General features: G+C 42.6%; 1 protein-coding gene across 1 annotated transcript in view; it reads right to left on the reverse strand.

Moving 5' to 3' along the window:
- Positions 1-6,450, reverse strand: part of galnt1 (UDP-N-acetyl-alpha-D-galactosamine:polypeptide N-acetylgalactosaminyltransferase 1) — a 76,912-nt gene extending 70,462 nt beyond the window's left edge. Inside the window, exon 1 of the mRNA XM_050046146.1 lies at positions 6,009-6,450. The gene's annotated coding sequence lies outside the window, so the exon portion shown is untranslated. The remainder of the gene's footprint in view (positions 1-6,008) is intronic.
- Between the last annotated feature and the right edge of the window lie 1,634 nt (positions 6,451-8,084).

Consider the following 8,084-nt stretch of genomic DNA (forward strand, 5'->3'; position numbering starts at 1 on the left):
CTAATGTGACCCGCTGGAAAGCCAGAGGACACACATGCATCGGCAAACACACGCACACACGCACACACGCACACACACACACACACACACACACACACACACACACACACACACACACACACACACACAACTGAAACTGCCTGCCTACAAACCCTAGAGGACAGAGAGACGGAACTACTAAATGCTGCTGATGGCTATCTCTCTTTCCTTCTCATCCCTCTCCGTTTTCTGTTTCTCTCACTTTGTCTGAAGATCAACCATTTAGGGCTCCGCTATCAGATCCAGCTAAACTAGCTATCAACATCCGGAGTGAGTTTCTGGAAGGTCCACACTTAATCTAGGCTGCAAGTTTCAAGTAGAAGAGTCAATCTAATCATGCTAGCAGATTAAACAGCACATTCAAGCTTGCTTTTTCAGTTTAAAAAATATATAAATGTGGCCTTTAAATACAGGAAATCATAGCACCTTTCTTGCATGTCACCTCCTATGTCTATCCATACACTTCCTCTCACTTTCAACTATCTCCTCTCTACTAAAGGCTCAAAAACGCCCACAAATACCTAACATTATGACAAGGTACACATAAAGTAGGTGATATATGGAAGAAGCAAATCAGATTTTTGCCACACTGCCACACAAAACCAACCGAGGCAGAGTGCAGAGATAAGTTTGAAGTCTGACGCATGCTGTGATCAGACAACATTATTAAAAACAAAACCCAGTAAACAAAACTCAGTAATCAAATGTCTTCCTGACAGCTGATGTTTGTGCAACGTCTTCTTGTGAAAGGAGGATTTGATTAAAAAGACAGCTTTGAAGTAAACTGACATTTCGCCAGCTGGAATAGACACCAGAAGAGGTGTCACTTGCTCTTGTCTCTCTCTCTGTGTATCCATATTAATGAATTTAAATTTAATTTCAAGGTCATGGCTTTTCAAGTCTGGTTTAATTTTTGTCTGCAAATTAATCTGTCAATCATTTGATAAATCGATTAATTGTTTGGTCTGGAAAATGACTGACAATGGTGAAAATTGCTCAATTTCCCCCCAAACACAAGGTGATGTCTTCACACTGACAACACAAATAGTCATTAGTATTTAATTTGAAATAATAAACAAAAAGAGACAGAACGGCTGAAAATTGGCTCTCACGCTGGAGAAACTGGTACCTGAGTGTACCATTACTGCTTGATAAATGACTTGGCAATTAACTGCTTCTCTTTTATCAGTCAACTCATTGATTAATTGAGCAACTGTTTCAGGACTACCTGAATTTCTCATTCGCTTTACGTGTCAGTCTAAAGTCTTAAAGCTACAGTTGGTAACTTTTTAGAAAAATAACTTTTTGTCATGTTTGCTTTAACTGTGGCTGAATCCACGTTAAAAAAATCCTGCCTCCTCGTATTGCTCTTATGGCTTTTGCTAGAATCTACTTCTGCTGAGGGAAAACCAATCAGAGCTGAGGAGTCTCTGACGCAGCTATTAATCACGTGGGGCTGCACCCGACCCAGAATTATGACAGTTGAATTGGATGTGGTGGTTCAGTTGAAATATTCTACTGCTGCTCCTTTTTTTCCATATAAAGTTTAAGATTTTGAGCGGGGTTCAGCGGGGCGTTCATGGTGACATTGACATCCACTTATTATAGTAAACAAGACAAGTTACCCTCCAAGGAAATGAGGGCTAACTACGCTAGCGACAAATCAGAAATGTGCAAACTTTCTCTGCCGACACTATATATCAAACAAAACCCAAAGCCTGTCATATTAAGTTCCAGTGAGCTGTAATTGAGCCACTTCTAAGCAGAAGGTAAAAAATAACATTATCTCAGAGCCTGACCAGGTAAAGCCTCGCCTCCTCCACGCAGCTGCCTCTGTCTCACTCAGACTCTCCCTGGCTCTGGGTCTGCAGCTGCCTAAGCGAGGAGTGCTCAATCTGCAGCTAAATCTTGCAACCAAAACATGCCCAGAAGTACACTGCACACTGAATGACCAAAAAAAACCTGTGACTGTTTCTGGATCACAAACATTCTCCTTTTACAGCTGAACAATTAGGAGCTGCCCTCTGATAGTCGCCCAAACATTAGTTGACCAGAAAGGTCATTAGTTGGCAAAATTTCATTGGTCGCTTAGTTGCAGGCCTACACACTTATAAACAGCATCTGGAAGAGGATCAGCTCTGCACTCAGCATTTCAGGTAAATAGGTTATAATATGTGCTTGTTAAGGTTGCTTAGCAACCTCAGACGCAACATGACAGGGTTGGTACCTGCGGTTATTCCACAGGCTAGTTANCAGTGTTAACAATGTTACTGATACTATTCTTTCTCACACCTTCAACTCAAACCATTGTGTTGAAAGTTGAAGTTGAAATGAGGAATTATCTACATGATACCTTCTTATTTCACAACAAAAACCTAAATAAGGTGGTAGCTGGGTGCAGAAATATCACCAGGGAGCTGAAAATTTCGGGTGAGCTACATGACTCTTGCTAATAACAAGCTAGGCTACTTAGTGTTGGCTATATTGTCTATCATTTTCAATAAATATCAGAATGTAAAACAAATATTTTTCTTTTTAAAAAATAACGTTACAAAGTGCAAAGATACCAAGTCAGCTACTTACTCATCTTTCAAGTGGCTATGTCTCCAGTCTGATCTCGAGCAAACAGCTGTTCATTACGAGGTTTGTTGACATGAAGGAGGCCAAACTGAAGTGCATATTGAATGGATTCAGTGTGGACAGAGAGCTCGGATCTTACGGGATGCAAAGCGATATCTGGCCCNATGTAGCACAGTGTTAACAATGTTACTGATACTATTCTTTCTCACACCTTCAACTCAAAGTGCATATTGAATGGATTCAGTGTGGACAGAGAGCTCGGATCTTACGGGATGCAAAGCGATATCTGGCCCTCATTTGCTGTTGGGACATGGTGTCATTATGTTCCATACGGGAGCGGATGCTGAGTCAAGTGCCACACCTGGTAAAATTTGGTATACTGTTTGGCTTGATTTTAATCTGGTTTGAACATTGTTACACTGGCCCAACCTTAATAGGCAATGCAATAACAAAATCTTGATTCATATTTAATCAGCGCTGCCTAATTTGACACTTTAACCACAGTTTACGAGCAGTGATGGACTTAACTGACAGCTGCGTTAAAGACTTCTTGGCTCTAATTGGCTGTTTTCATTCACATGCAGTAATGCCATTAAAAGCCCTACGAGGAGGCAGAGGAACATGATTTTTTCACATATCTGACTCACGCACTGCTGTGTTGATAGTGACAGTTTCAGCAAATATGACAAAAAGGTTTAAGTCACCAACTACAGCTTCACCAGGTTGCAGATTATCAACAGAACAAAAAGCAGAACTACAATAAATCCAGCTCAGTGACATTTTTTGTTCTTTGCAGCTAAAAATACTGACCATCCAAACAAGCATACTGCTCTGCTGCTAATGGCAGGTCTCTGTGGCTGCGCAGACAGAGGCTTGATGTTTCACTGTCTATTTATGTAAGCAGTGACAACGTAACAAAGCAGGGTGACCTAAGTTTTGGGGGACATGCAGGCTGGTGTGAGCTCCTCTCGCCTACTGTGTACCGAGTGTGTGTACATGCGTGAGTCTGTTTATGTGTATGCGTGTGTTTGCATGTGTGTCTGATCCGGCCATAGTCTGGAAGGAGGAACAATGGCATTCCTGTGCTCTGAGCTCCAGGTGGCTGTGGAAACCCAATCCCAAACCAAGCCTTGCTGGCACACAGAGTGCCGGGAACGCCGAATGCTGCTGCCTCCCTCCGGAGACATGGGCCAGAATAGAGCTATTGTTCCAGACCAGCTCGGAGCAATAAATGCACCACAGCCACCCTTTATGACATGCACATACACTCACAAATACCAACACACACAAACAGAGTGGACATCAGAGATTTTCACCTTCACATCTTTCACTTTCAATTTAATACAATGAAGAGCAAAACCAACGAAAAGGAAACAAAAGTCTAGAAATTTCTGATCGTAGCCTCATTAAAGGCAGAAAAAAGCTAAAACATCTTGGTTGCATTTGTGCACATGCTTTATAATTTAGTTTTGTACGGATTAAACTAATTGCATTCCAAAGGATACCATTATGATGATTATTACCACCTGTATTACCATTACACAATGGAAACACACACAGCCTGATACTTACACATGCCCTCTATAAGAGCTAAAACCACAATGACGTACCCACACATTTTTACGCTTAAACATGTCGAGGGCTCTCATTGATGTCATTAACGTCTTAGACAGCTAATTTTATTGTAATCGAAATACATGCCTCCAGTAAATTTTGGTCCTGATGACTGGCAAAATGTTCCCAATTTGCAAAACACTTAAATCAGCCTTTCCAAGTATGGGAAAGTGGGACACATACAAAAGCAGGCACATCTGCTGAGGCCTGAATACACAGTCAACACACACAGGGCAGGAAACGCATCATGCCGACTCCACGGCCTTGAAATGAGGAACATGATTCATTTCCTTTCGATGCTGGACAGTCATGCCTTAACACAGTTCAGATATACAGCTCCGAGGTAAGGTCCCTGAACATGACACACATAAATACGGCTAAAATCAGGAGAAATGCCTGAGCTGAGAACTTGCAAGTCACAGGTAGTGTATACATTTCAAGGCAACAACAGCTTTATTTTGTGATGTCGACCTACATGGTCAAGTCAGTGCTGCACCTCACTCGCGATCAAAGCAACCACCTCATGTTCTGGGACTGTGGGAGCACTGCTACAGGTAGCACAAAGCTACAGCAGCTTCCCTCCAGCTACACAGCATAATGTCCTACTGCACAGGTACAGGCAACACTTCACAAACACGGTGTATAAATAATACATGTCCCTCATTTCCCTTCCTTTGAGGAACATGACAGATTAATTCAATTGGTTCACTGTCAATTCTACATCTTCATCTGCTCCGCTCCGCAACTGCAGACTCTCACAGGATTGATAGTTATTCCATTCTTTTTTAAATCTCATGAGACAATTACAGCACTGTCAACGCACTCATTCTGTCCTCTTTCATTCACTCAATGAGTCGCTCTTTCACACATGCTTCAACCAAACCCCTATAAAAGGTCTCTGAGTGATTGAATTACAAGAAATGTGATTAACCTCTGTTCACCAGAGGGGGGAGGGCCCTCAGAATCTGCAGCCCATCAAGGAAGGAAAGCAGTTCAGTGTGGCCACTGGTTATTCTCCTCCTATATGCATCAGGCTAAGCTAAATCATCTGACCTCTATAAGGACACAGGAGACACAGCAAGCACCAGGCAGGGGTTAAATTCCGGGTGCACAGCTCATCTTTCCAGGTTGTGATGCAACACTAAGGCTCAGAAATGTTTCGAGAGAAATGAGGAAACGTCCACCAAGGAAACCTTTTACAGTTTCTTTGGCGTCTAGCAGGAAGAGGACACATTTAGTCCATATAGAGACCATTTCCTCAACTTTAAACGTGGACTGCTTTTTCTCTCTGCTTTGTATGGGTCTCACTTTGGTCCTTATGGCAGGCTGTGTGATAACTGTCTCAACAGTCATTTGAATACACCGTTAGGAAAACTCGCTGCAGTCAAATGCGGCAAGTGTGAGATAATGTTAACCTGACGGTGGCCCATTCCCGACAAATCGACAGTCAAGAGTAAATGCCAAAGTATTAACGAGCGTCAATATTATCACCAAATCACACATGTGTTCATTTAGCATACTCGAGGCTGGTTGAGGAGCAGTCACCGGCGGCTAATTTAGCTGCGAAGTAAAGTGAAAATGTGTGTTTAACGGTGAGTCGCATCACATCCCCGTTGCTTGGCTGCTTCTGTCAACAAGAAGCACTCTGCCATAGCGCCAGGCTGCTGCTACCAGATAACGTTAGAGGTTCACTGCCCAGAAACAAGCCTGCGTTTGACTGTGTGACTGAAAAAACAAACATAATGCAGTGTTCTTCACGTATATTGTTTGCTTACCTTGAGTGACAGGGCACCTCAATCCACCGCTGTGGCGCAAGACACCGCAGGCTAGCTACGAGGAGGAAAACTGACGCCGATACGGTTCAAAGTGTCACAGCTAAGTTAGCGGGCTAGCAGCTAGCTTAGCGAGCTAACGATGGGGGGAGTGTGGTCCTCTCCGTGTGTCGTCGAGACAAACCTCAGAAAACCAAGCCGGGGGTGAGGTGTTGATCACGTTGAACGCGGCTACGAGAGCACCGTCCAGTGTCAAAAGGCGGTGTAAGAGGAGACATCCATTAGGAAGGACCGTGATTGTGTTTCGGGCTGAGCCGGGAGTAACGCTATGCGGTGTGTGGTCTCGGTGTCTCCGGGCGGACGCGCTGCCGCTGCCTAGCCTGAGTCCGTCTGACTGAGAGGGGGAGAGGAGCTCCGCTGCTGATGTGCGGAGCAAACAGAGGCAGCATCACTGCTCATCCCTCCCTTCACTACCTCAACCCGGAAGAAATACTACATCTGATCCCATCCTCTTTAACATGTAAAAAAAACATCCCCCAAAATATTACATCCAAATACTGAACCATCCATCAAGGTGGATGTTAGTCTCTGTCAGCCATACATGGCCACTCAAATTTAGATTCAACAACATTCATTAAAACTGACATAATTATGGGATAATAAGAATATATGTAACTCCAACCATGTTAAATAAATTCAATCCCTATCCTCCTGAGACATCAGCTTTTGTTTGGTGTGTATTTTTAATTTCTCCTGGCTATTTGGGATCAGTAGGACCTGGTAAGTATAAAAAAATATGAAATACTGTCATTGATAATTGAGTCCCAGTGCCCTCAAACAAGTACTTCTAATTAACAGTGTCTTAGCTTGTTACTGTTGCTAAAAATTATCTCTTTTTTGGTTGTCACTTTGTAGTCCTTTTGGGTCTCCTCGTGATTGTTTTTGTGTTTTTGTAGTTGTTTAGGTCTCTTTAAGGCAATTTTGTGTCTTTTTGTTTGTTTTGTGTCTCTTTGTTCTAATGTTAGGTCTCTTTAAGGCAATTTAGTGTCTTTTTAGTTGTCTCTTTGTACTAATTTTGGATCTCCTTGTCGTTGTTTTGTGTCTCTTTGTACTAATTTGGGGTCTTTTTAAGAAAATATTGTGTCTTATTGAAGTAAAATTGTCTCCTTGTGGTTGTTCTGTGTGATTTTGTAGTCATTTGGGCCAATGTTTGTACTTATGATATGGGGAAATCCTCACTTGTGTTCAATCTTTTGCTCTTTTGATCAAAAATGACCTGAAGCTCAATTCTGAGATTAATGTATATAAATATGTTATGGTTTACTGGCTCGTCTCAGATAGATAGATAGATAGATAGATAGATAGATAGATAGATAGATAGATAAAATATCTAAATTGCAGGAGTGTTAAGAAAATTAAAAAATTAAGATCAGTTATATACGCAACACAGTAAGAATTGAGGTAGAGGTTGAAAAATGTGCAAAATAACTAACAAGTGTGCAGTTAGTTGTGACAAATTGGTTGGAATGTAACAGACTACAGCAAAGTAATTCACTGACCACAACAGACTGACAGAAGATCTCCAACATCTTGCTGCACACACTGACAGATCTCAGCTTCCTCAGGAAATACAGTCTGCTCATCCCCTTCTTGTACACATCATTGGTGTTGGCTGTCCAGTTCAGCCTGTTGTCTGTGCGAATGCCGAGGTACTTGTAGTCCTCGACTATGTTGATGTCCTCTCCTCGTATGCACAGGGGTGGAGAAGCCGTCCTCTTCCTTCTGAAGTCAATCACCATCTCCCTGGTCTTGGCCACGTTCAGCAACAGGTGATTTCTTCCAGCCCACTCCACAAAATCCTCCACCAGTACTCTGTACTCCTCCTCCCGTCCATCACTTACACACCCAACCACTGCAGAGTCGTCAGAGAACTTCCGCAGGTGGCATGACCCAGAGTCGACCCTCATCGCCTGCAACTTCTCCCTCAGTAGCAGCAGCTGGATAGTGTTAAATGCACTGGAGAAATCAAAGAATGTGATTCTCACAGTGCCAAATCTGTTACCGTATCAAACTACAAAC

The sequence above is a fragment of the Epinephelus moara genome, chromosome 6 (assembly GCF_006386435.1).
Source record: "Epinephelus moara isolate mb chromosome 6, YSFRI_EMoa_1.0, whole genome shotgun sequence".
NCBI lineage: Eukaryota > Metazoa > Chordata > Actinopteri > Perciformes > Serranidae > Epinephelus > Epinephelus moara.